The 11,078-nt window shown below is 47.1% G+C and overlaps 1 pseudogene; it reads left to right on the forward strand.

Moving 5' to 3' along the window:
* The first annotated feature begins 1,932 nt into the window (after positions 1–1,932).
* LOC120699602 lies at positions 1,933–9,513 on the forward strand (annotated as a pseudogene).
* Positions 9,514–11,078: the final 1,565 nt, after the last annotated feature.

The following is an 11,078-nucleotide window of genomic DNA, read 5'->3' on the forward strand; positions in this document are numbered from 1 at the left end:
CTCCCGTAGCCCTCAAGATCGTCGGCCGACTAAATCCCGGCCGATTCTATGGCCCTACCGCAGCCCCCGTGGCCCGCGCTGCACCCTCCACCACACCCCTGCTGTGGCCCGTCGCGCCGCGAACCCATGGCCCGCGCGCCCCCTTCGCCGGCTGCCGCACCGCGCCTCCATCACCCACCGTCCGCCCAGTGCTGCACCTCCGTCGACCGCCCTCCGCGCGCGCCCCTGCCGTGGCCCCGTCGCGCCGGCCACCACGTGCGAGCACGGACTCGTGGCCCCGCGCGTCTTCTGCCGGTTGCCGTCCGCCCCAGTGCCGCGCCTCCGTCGACCGCCCTCCGCCTCGGGTAGCAAGCACGGCTCGCACGCAGGCGGAGGGGCAGGATGGGCGGCCGCGGCAGGCTGGACCCGCGCCGCGCGCTGGAGCCTGCCTGTGCGACGGAGGGCATGACGGCCGCGGCAAGGGCGGCTTGGGCATAGGTGCGGTGGAGGGCGCGGCCCGCGGCGGAGGACGCAGAGCGCGACGGCGCCAGAGCAGGGGTGCGGCGGAGGGTGCGGCCGGTGGCGGAGGACGCGGCGCACGTGGTGGCCTGCTTGACGGTGGCCGTGGCAGGGGCCCGACGACGAGGGCGCGGCGTGTGCGGCGGCTCGCGCGACGGCGGCCGCGGCGGAGGGGCAGCACGGGCCTCCGCCGCGCGCGTCGGGCCCTCCGTCGCCGTCGTGGATCCGATGGGTTCAAGGTTGAAGATGAATCTGACGTGTGGGTCTCCCACGTCAGTGGTAGTAGAGAGAGGGCAAGGAATAGGAGTCAAGGGTATTATTATTCTTTTGCCTTTCAGTTTAACTACTCCGTTAGTATTTTTTAACACCAATGGCATAGAGAGAATGTAAAATTAAAAACAATGGCATTGAAGGGATGTACTAATTTTCAATGACATAGAAGGGATGTGTTACATTTTTTCAATGGCATATAGGGAATTTACTCATTAGTTAATGGTAGCGCCTGAGTAAATTTATATTAGCCTTGCTAGTTGGTTTACAGAAACATGCATACCAATGATTTCAAAATCATAAATTTTGTCAGTGGCACACATCTACTAAAGAATGTTCTCACCTCACATGCTTGATGCTGATTCTCTTTAGTTTGTAATTAAAGCAGGACAAGAGGGGTCTACAAACTAGTCTCCACCACAAAATTTTCACTGATGTCTGCAGATCTTGACCACTCTGGTTCCTCGTCCTTTCACCCTGATGTAACTGCTGCCAATAATCTCAGCGAACATCTCCCTGCTCACGCCTGCACACTACATACTCCGAGGAACAGCGAATGCCATTCTCCGGGTTGCAGGAACTGCATCCATCAGATCTGTCGATTCAGGGAGTTTTGACAGCCCAACACCAAACAAACAAATTAATGTTGACAGCTGCTGCTTGGTCTAGGGCACTAACGACTGAAGAAAAGGTTTGGTGACTACTTCTCCTAATGCTAATTATTCCTGTTTGTTCGTTGGTCGTTGCGTGTGTTCTGCGGCCGGGCTTTCTTGCTTAATCCTCCACCTTTCCTCCCATGATTTCTTTCCCCAAAGAAACAGTGTGTTCCGATGATACGCCATCGTCGTTGAGCAACAGATCACCAACGGCGATAAAGAAAACCCGATCTGATCTTGCTCTTTGATTCCTTGAAAGAAACCACGGATGCATCCCATCGCCAATGCCCGGCACTCCATTCAAATAAATCAAATCAAACCCTGCAATGCAAGAAAGTCATACAATGCAGTACTGAAAAAGAACAGAAAAGGGACACATGCGGGGGCAGGTTTTATATTTCTCCTCCCTCTTGAAGACACATGGTAGTACACGGGACAAGAAATTTGAACCATTCTCTCTCTCTCTCTCTCTCTCTCTCTCTCTCTCTCTCTCTCTCACACACACACACACACACACACACATCAACACACCCAACTACTAGGCCGCAGAGCCATGGGAATCTTCGCATCTACGTGGAGGGATCAACTACTGAAATTGGAATATTATTAGTATATGGTCTCAAAAGATCCCAATTGCCTTGCACTCCTTGTCTAGCTCCATAGAGCAACATGGGCTCCAAGCTAGCACAAGACTACTAGCAGGAGATGCATATATAGGGAGAGGAAGATACGTCCACTTCTCCACACACACAAATCACAAAACTTCTATCTCTGTACCTTGACACAAGCCAACAACCACCATTGCCAGCCGGCGTTGCAGCTTGCTTCTGATGCATGGTTCCTTGTCTTGACGAGCAACACAACCACATTGCTGTGGTCTAGTATGTGTGCAAGAAAGGCCAGGGCCACTGCTGCACCGGCAAAGCCTGCCACCAAGAGGTGCTGGAGAAGCATCTCCAAGAAGAGCTTGGAGGAGGTACGAGGTACTGCCTGACTGGCTCAAGGACAACGAGTTCATCCATGGCTACTACCGGTGCGAGTGGCCGATGAAGGAGACCATCCTCAGCATCTTCTCCATCCACAACGAGACCCTCAACGTTTGGTCGTAAGTCCGTCCGGCCCCTCATGGTTTCAACAAGGGTTTTTTTAATCCATGCCATTACAATTTGCTAACTTCTGAGATATGCCATTACAATTCACCTATTTTGAAATCTGCCATTACAATTTTTCGTTTCTTTGAATCGTGCCATTTTATACGTCTTTGATGCCATTGGACCCACTTGCAGACCCCCGTATTTTTGTATGGCCCAAAATACCCCTGTTGCTTCTCTCCCAATACTCACTGACGTGTGGGGTCCACACGTCAGCTTCTTCTTCAACCTTTGGTACTTCTTCTTCCTGCGTCCCCTCCGCTAGTTCCCCTCCGCCGGCGCCCCCCCTCCCCTGGCTCCCCTCCGCCGGCGCGCCTCCTCCCTCTCTCTCCATCCTCTCCCCTTCCTCTCTCTCTCTCTCCATCTACGCATATCATCACAGATTTTTTTTTCGCCGATGCAGATGATTTCAGAGTAATGGAAGCGGCGAAAGCTAGTAGCAGCAGTGCCTCCGGTTTCTCATCCAACAACTACACTAGGATTTTGACAAGGGGAAATGATTCGCTAATTACCACACGAAAAAATCGAAGGGAAAATGACAGGACAAACCCGCTTGCTGTGTCCAGAAGCATCCGCTGTTCTTCGGGTTGGTCGGCCGCCGAGGCGAGGCGAGGCGAGCCAGCAGGCAATGCCGCCCCGCCGCGCGTTCCCTCTGCGGCCTCACGGCATGGCCGGCCGGTCACTCCTTAATCCGGAGCCAGCGGCCGAGCTGCGAGGGGTTGACATCGCCGGGGATGCGGGCCCCGCTAGCCATGAGCAGCCGCGAAACCTCCGCGTAGCGTCTGCTCGGCTCGGGCGCGGGGACGGCGAGGATGGGCTCCTTCTCCTTCCGCCCCGACGGCTCCAGCCTCCGCTCGCCGAGGAGCGTGCCGCGCCGCAGGAACTCGTGCGCCAGGTACCCGGCCAGCAGCTTGTTGCCGCCGGCCTGGGGCCCCGCAGCACCCGGGAGAGAGGAAGGGGAGAGGATGGAGAGAGAGGGAGGAGGCGTGCCGGCGGAGGGGAGCCAGGGGAGGGGGGGCCGGCGGAGGGGAGCCAGCGCCCAGCGGAGGGGATGCAGGAAGAAGAAGCACCGAAGGTTGAAGAAGCTGACGTGTGGGCCCCACACGTCAGCGAGTATTGAGAGAGAAGCAACAGGGGTATTTTGGGCCATACAAAAATACGGGGGGTCTGCAAGTGGGTCCAAGGGCACCAAAGACGTATAAAATGGCACGATTCAAAGAAACGAAAAATTGTAATGACAGATTTCAAAATAGGTGAATTGTAATGGCATATCTCGGAAGTTAGCAAATTGTAATGGCATGGATCAAAAAAACCCTTTCAACAAACAATTTAGTTCCTTCTTATCCGTCCGTTGATCTTCTTCATTCAGACACAAATTTCTGAACATATTTGCCTGACATTTAATTGTTCCTGCCGCAGGCATTTGATAGGGTTTCTGCTATTCTTGTGCCTGACAATCTTCACAGCAATGGTGATCCCAAGGGATGGCAACAGCAGCAGCAGCAGAAGCAGCAGCTGGAGCAGCCGTAGCAGCTCTGCATGCTGGGGAGATCTGGTGGAGATGGCCAACATGACGGTGGCGCTGAGGCACGAGGCGCTTGCAGCGTGTTTCCTGCTGCCACCATCTGCCGCTGCAGGACCTGGTTTGTCTGAAGATGGTCAGCAGATCCCAACCAGCTGTCCACCCAACACATCCTCCTCTCATCATGGTCACCATGGCATCCAGATCCAGGTACTAAATTGCTATCATTTCTTTTAATTTGTTCGTTAACCAATACATTATACTCCCTCATCTAGTCGCAAATTGAGTCGCTATTTAATTTGGGTTTTGCATGTTCTCAACATTTTCAAACTTTAAAATCTCATCAACTGATGAACTTTGTAAGTGTGGTATATCAAAGTTAGTATGGGGAATGAGCATTTTCACAATAGTAAGCCTACCCCAACTTGCTTGGGAAAAAAGGCTATATTGTTGTTGTTGTAAGATGTTGTTACACATGCATATATTTTATAAGAGTAATTAGTGATCAAAGTAGTGTTCCGGTGGCTCTGATGATTCCTGAAACAGCACACTTATTAATTTTAATTTTTGGAATGGCAGGTAGCTAGCAGTCATGTGCTGGTAATTTAGTCTTAGACTTTGACCTTATTAGAGACATGCTAACAGAAGGAGTAGACTGTCAGTGTCATGTGATTATGTGCTCTTGTTAATGGGGCTTGTCAGGGTATAGTACTGATCTCAGGCAGGTGGCTCCCATTCCATATTAAGGCCGTGTTTAGTTACAAAAATCAAAATTCCAAATTTTTTTTCCGGCACCTGCATGGAGACTTAAATCTAAACGAAATAAAAAACACATTGCGACTGCTGTCTGTAAATGGCGAGACGAATCTAATGAACCTAATTAGGCTGTAATTAGATGCTAAATTGCTACAGTAATGCTACAGTAAATAACCTCTAATGACGGATTAATTAGGCTCGCTAGATTCGTCTCGCGATTTACAGACGAGTTCTGTAATTATTTTTGTAATTAGTCTATGTTTAGTACTTCAAATGTAGAAAGATGCCTTTTCAAAAACTTTACAACGCGCAACTAAACACGGCCTAACTTCTGGGGTTAATTGGCATGCTTAATGGGCTGCTAGCTGCTGGCAGGCTTGCATCTCAATTGCATTTACGCACACCAAGTCCTTTCGTGTTACTTTCCTCTGCTAGCTAGGGTTCTTAGGGTGTGTTTAGATCCCAAAACCCCCCACAAAATCCAAACTTTCCATCACATCAAAATCACATCGAAACATTAAATATAGCAAATAACCCATACATGGAGTACTAAATGTAGGTAAATAAAAAACTAATTGCATAGTTTTGATGTACGTTGCGAGACGAATCTTTTGAGCCTAGTTAGGTCATGGTAGGACAATATTTACCACAAACAAATGAAATGTGCTACAGTGTCCGATGTGACTTTTTCTCCCACCTTTTCAAGGATCTAAACACACCCTTAACGACCTTGTCGATGCATGCTTCAACCAGGGTTTTTTTTTCCCAACCGGACACCCCAAACCGGAGCCCTCCGGTTCCGGTTTACCGGACCGGTTTGACCGGTTACCGGTAGAAACCGGTCAAATTCAAATTTGAATTCAAAAAACTCAGTTCAACCAGTTCGTACCGGTATACCGACCGGTTAGACCGGTTTACCGGTCGGTTTGACCGGTTTACCGGCCGGTTTGACCGGTTTGAATTCAAATCCAAATTTAAAATCGCATGTGTAACCGGTTTGGATCGGTTTACCGGCCGGTTTGACCGGTTTACCAAGTGGGCCTTAATGGGCCGTCTCATTTTTTTCTTTTTCTTTTTTGTTTTAACTTTAAATGCCCGAAAAGTATGTTAAACGAACGAATTTTTGAGAAAATTTGAGACCATTAGATTCGTCGCACCTTGAAGTATTTTTAGAAATTTTTTAGAAATTTTTCATTTTTTTGAATTCAAATTTGAATTTTGAATTTGGGCCGGTTTGGTACCGGCCCAAACCGGAACCGGACCGAACCGGACCGGTTCCCAACGGTAAGGTGAACCCTGGCTTCAACCTGCTTTAGTTGTTGTTCGCTTTTCATAATTTCGTCAGTGTGGTATTTAGTACAAGCGATTGTACTCTTCTTGTTTTTGTTTACTCCAACCAATCTTTTCATGCATGTTAGTTTGTGCTAGCTAGATTGTATGCTAGAGGTTATTTATAGCACTAAAACAGTTATAAGTCATGCCAACATGTTGAAATTACGCCGTGTTTAGATGTTTTGCAAAAAATTTTGCGATGGAATCTTGCTAATTTGAAGTACTAAATGAAGTCTATTTATAAAAATTTTTGCACAGATGGATTGTAAATAGCGAGACGAATCTAATGATGCTAATTAATCCATGATTAATTAATAATCAGCGGATGGTTACTGTAGCATCACTGTTGCAAATCATGCCTTAAGTAGGCTCATTAGATTCGTCTCGCGATTTACAGTCCATCTATACAAAAAAATTTATAAATAGACTTCATTTAGTACTCCATGCATGTGTCGAAATATTCGATGTGATGTTTTCAAAAAAATTTATAAATAAACTTCATTTAGTACTTCATGCATGTGTCGAAATATTCGATGTGATGTTTTTTTGGCTTTTACGGGTGTACGGGGTGGGAACTAAACAGTGCCTTAGTTGGAGGCTGAACCAGCTGGAATTTGCAAATGTGAGTGATTGGTACCTGTACCGGTTTCAGTGAGGTGTAGTGCAACTGTAGCTGCTTTTTCTGTGGATGTGATGGGCAACGACCAAATCGGTTTTATGCAAACCCTTGATTTATTTTGGTCAACCATTATAATCATGGCAGCTACATGATGCCTGCATTGAGACAGCAACACCTGATGTTGCTTTTGAGATTAGTGTTTTGCAGCTGAACCCGCAAGCATGCATAATTTTGCTAACAACATGCAAGTCTCATCTCATACAGAGTGCATGATGTTCAGTTAACCGATTTCTCTTCCAACCATGCCCTAATCATAAGTTTATGACCGAGCAACAAAGAAGGCATGAACACGTGCAATCTTATTTGCATTTTTTTGTGGATGGTGGCCGAGCATCCATGCATGCCTTGTTCCTTCTGGATCTCTGTTTCGGGCATGCATACAGAAGGGCATGCAGACCTGCAAATAATAGTAAATTGATGTTTCCCCTACACTGGACCTGCAAACAATTGTACGATATAGCATCATGCATGTTTGGGTAATGACCCTGTTTAGTTTTAAAAATTTTTTCTAGCGTACTCATTTTTCTAGCGTACTCATTAGACACATGCATGAAGTATTAAATGTAGTTGAAAAAATAACTAACTACACAGTCTAACTGATTAGCACGAGATGAATCTTTTAAGTCTAATTAATTAATTCATAATTGGACATTATTTATCAAGTAACAATGAAATGTGCTACAATACCAAAATCCAAACTTTTTCGCGAACTAAACATGGCCAAACATATCAGGTGCAAACTAACATCTCTGTGCAAACTATAGAAATTTCAATCTGAGTCATTGGATCAACATCCAAGGGGTATTGGGGGATTAGGTAATTTTACAATCTGGACCCGCTCTTGGATTGAGTAATCACATTTTGCAAATCCCTCCTCCCACCTCTCTGCGCCCCTCTCCTTGGATATTGATCTGATGGTCCGGCTGAATTTTCTCTAACCAGAAAACTGCTCTTCAATCATCCACTGTGCTTCATCACTGTAGTAATCTGATAGGCCGTGTTGGTTAGGGGTGAAAAAGTTTTCATGAAAACTTTTCGCCCCTTCGACCACTAATTAGAGGTATTAAATGAAGTCTAATTACAAAACAATCTCCACAATTATGGTACTGTAGCATTTGGTTACTGTAGCATTACTGTAACCAATCATTGTGGAACTTGACTCATTAGATTCGTCTCGAAAAGTTACACCCATCCGTGAAAAGGTTTCGCAAATAAACTTCGTTTAGTACTCCATGCATGTATTCGTTTTTTTTGAAAAAAATTTCACATTATAAACCAAGCCCGTGTTCAGTTGCAATATTCAAAATTCCAAAAAAAATTTCCGGCACCTGCATGAGACTTAAATCTAGACAAAATAAAAAAAGCATTGCGACTGCTGTCTGTAAATGGCGAGACGAATCTAATGAATCTAATTAGGCTGTAATCAGACACTAAATTGCTACAGTAATGCTACAGTAAACAACCTCTAATGACGGATTAATTAGGCTCGTTAGATTCGTCTCGCGATTTACAGACAAGTTCTGTAATTATTTTTATGATTAGTCTATATTTAGTACTTCAAATGTAGAAAGATGCATTTTCAAAATTTTTACATCGCGCAACCAAACAGGGCCCAAACATGGCCAAAAACTTCAGTTCTTCCTTCAAATATTTTTTATTCGCATTCAGTTTTCACTATTTGCCTTTACTGTAGTCAAAGTACTCGACATGAACTGCATCTGTACACGTGATGTGAACTGTGATCAAAGCTTGGATGTGATTGCAGCAGCAGCAGCAGCAGCAGGACACTACTACTGGTGCGGCCATGACCGCCGGCGGCGGCGCCGGCGAGCCCGTGACGCGGTGGCCGCTGTTGGCGTACCTCGGCGGCGCGATGCTGTGCCTGCTGACGAGCAGCGCGTGCCACCTGATCCTGTGCCACTCGGAGCGCACGGCGTCCGTGACGCTCCGCCTGGACTACGCCGGCATCGCGGCCCTGAATCCCTGATCGTCTCCTCCTACTACCCGCTGGCCTACTACTCCTTCCTCTGCCACCCCGCGCTGCGCCGCCTCTACATGGGCTCCATCACGGCGCTGGGCGCCGCCGCCGCCGCGGCGTCCCTGGTGCCGGCGTTCCAGGCGCCGGAGCTCCGCCCGCTCCGCGCCGCGCTCTTCTCGTGCATGGGCGCGTCCGGGGCGGTGCCCATCGCGCACAAGCTCGCGCTCTACGGCGGCACGGCGCCCGGCGCCGTGGCCACGGCGGCGTACGAGGCGCTCATGGGCGCGCTCTACGGGCTCGGCGTCGCCGTGTACGCGGCGCGCGTGCCCGAGCGGTGGGCGCCCGGGAGGTTCGACCTCGTCGGCCACAGCCACCAGCTGTTCCACCTCTTCGTCGTCGCCGGCGCGTACGCGCACTACCTCGCCGGAGTCGAGTACCTCAAGTGGAGGGACGTCGACAAGTGCTAGCCGGCTGGCCGCCGGGGACGGCGTGGCCGTGCTACGGCATGGATGTATGGGCCGTGGGGTATATACAAACAAGAGTACCTGGGCTGGTAGGTTAATAGTAGTAGATACATCATTTAGATGATTGTTTTTGTTTTTAATTTGTGCACTGATTGGATGATCAAGGGGTGTAAACAGATTACTATATACTAAGTACGTATCTTACCATCTCTCCTTGTACTCTGAACATAAGGCAGTGTTCAGTTTCAGTCTCAGACTTGAAGTCGTCAGAGATACAGAAATAGTAGTAGTACTCTTTAAAGTTAGCTCTGGATTGTGCAGTGACTTCCAAGCTAAGTCTCTCTTTTTCTTCAAAAAAAAACTTGCAAGTCTCAGACTCGAAGTTAGCTAGCTCTGCATTGCTCAGTGTCATCCAGTGATGAAGCCGTAGGTGCAGCAGTTCCTGATTCCATTCGTTTGCAATAATTGAAGAATTGGAACGGGCGCCAGGGGGTGAATGGAAGTCTTCAAAAAATTCTCGTGGATGAGAACATGAGAATAAGGCCTATGTTTCGGCTTCTATTTTAACCGTTAAGGTGACGCAAGTCAACTCGCCATGAGCTCACCCTAGAAATGGTTAAAAAAGCTCGACACAAAGCGGAAGTAAACGGAAAATATCTACTAAAGTAAGGCACAACACAAAGTGGAAGCAACGATTTAATTACCAAAAATGCCAAAAAAAACTTACCCGAAAGGATTAGAACTAGTCAAACACAAAAGTGAACTAAGCACGCAAAGTTCTAATAGAGATTAGCAAGAACAAGAACTTGACTAAGCATGCGGATTACTTTAGCTTCTTTATCAGAACAAAAGCTAAATAGCACTAGCTAACTAGCATTAAGCAAATGGAAGTATCAATCAACGTGAGATAAGAAGGCCGAAAAATAAGACCAAAAGACACGTGAGCAGGCTGCTTTCAGAAAAGCGTGGCCCGCGACCACCAGCTGCTGTTGGGCTTGTGTGCTTTCGCTAGGATTGGCCGGCTGCCCCTCCTGGGCTAGCTTGGGCCGTGATTGGCCTGCTAGGCGCGCTCCTGGGCCACGTGCCTGGCTGCAAATGCACCAAGAGAAGAGGAGGAAATCTGGGCCCGTTTGGTTCACGCTACGCTATGCTACGCTACGGGAGAATCTTCTATTCATGAAGTAGTAAATGAAGTCAATTTGGAAAACTTTTTCAGGAATGGGTGTAACTTTTCGCAACGAATCTAATAACAGTAATTAATAGATAATTGACTACAGTGATGCTACAGTAACTATTCTCTAATCGCGCGGTCAAAGACCTCATTAGATTCTTCAGGGTTCCTAGCGCGGGGTTCTGAAGTTAGTTTTGTCAACTGACTTTGTTTGATACTGTAATTAGCGGTCAAAGTGTCACTATTCACTAGCACAACGCAAACCAAATGGAGCCCTTTTCACCATCCATCCTCTCGAGTGATTATATAAATATTTTTAAGTTTAGTTAAAGTCAAATTTGTTCAACTTTGACCATTATATTTTTATTAATGAATTATTTTAAATATAAATACTTATATATTATGATAATGGCTTTCATAACGAATGTAGTAATATTATTTTTATTCTATTAATATTTATAAATTATTTACTATTTATAGTTTAAATTAAATAAATTTGACTTTGACCAAATATAAAAACGCTTATATTCTGAGACGGAGGTATTACTTGGTCAATCAAATTTTCAAGTCGTGTCATCAACGCACGCGCCTGCCGTGCAGC

Source organism: Panicum virgatum, chromosome 3K, assembly GCF_016808335.1.
Source record: "Panicum virgatum strain AP13 chromosome 3K, P.virgatum_v5, whole genome shotgun sequence".
Lineage (NCBI taxonomy): Eukaryota > Viridiplantae > Streptophyta > Magnoliopsida > Poales > Poaceae > Panicum > Panicum virgatum.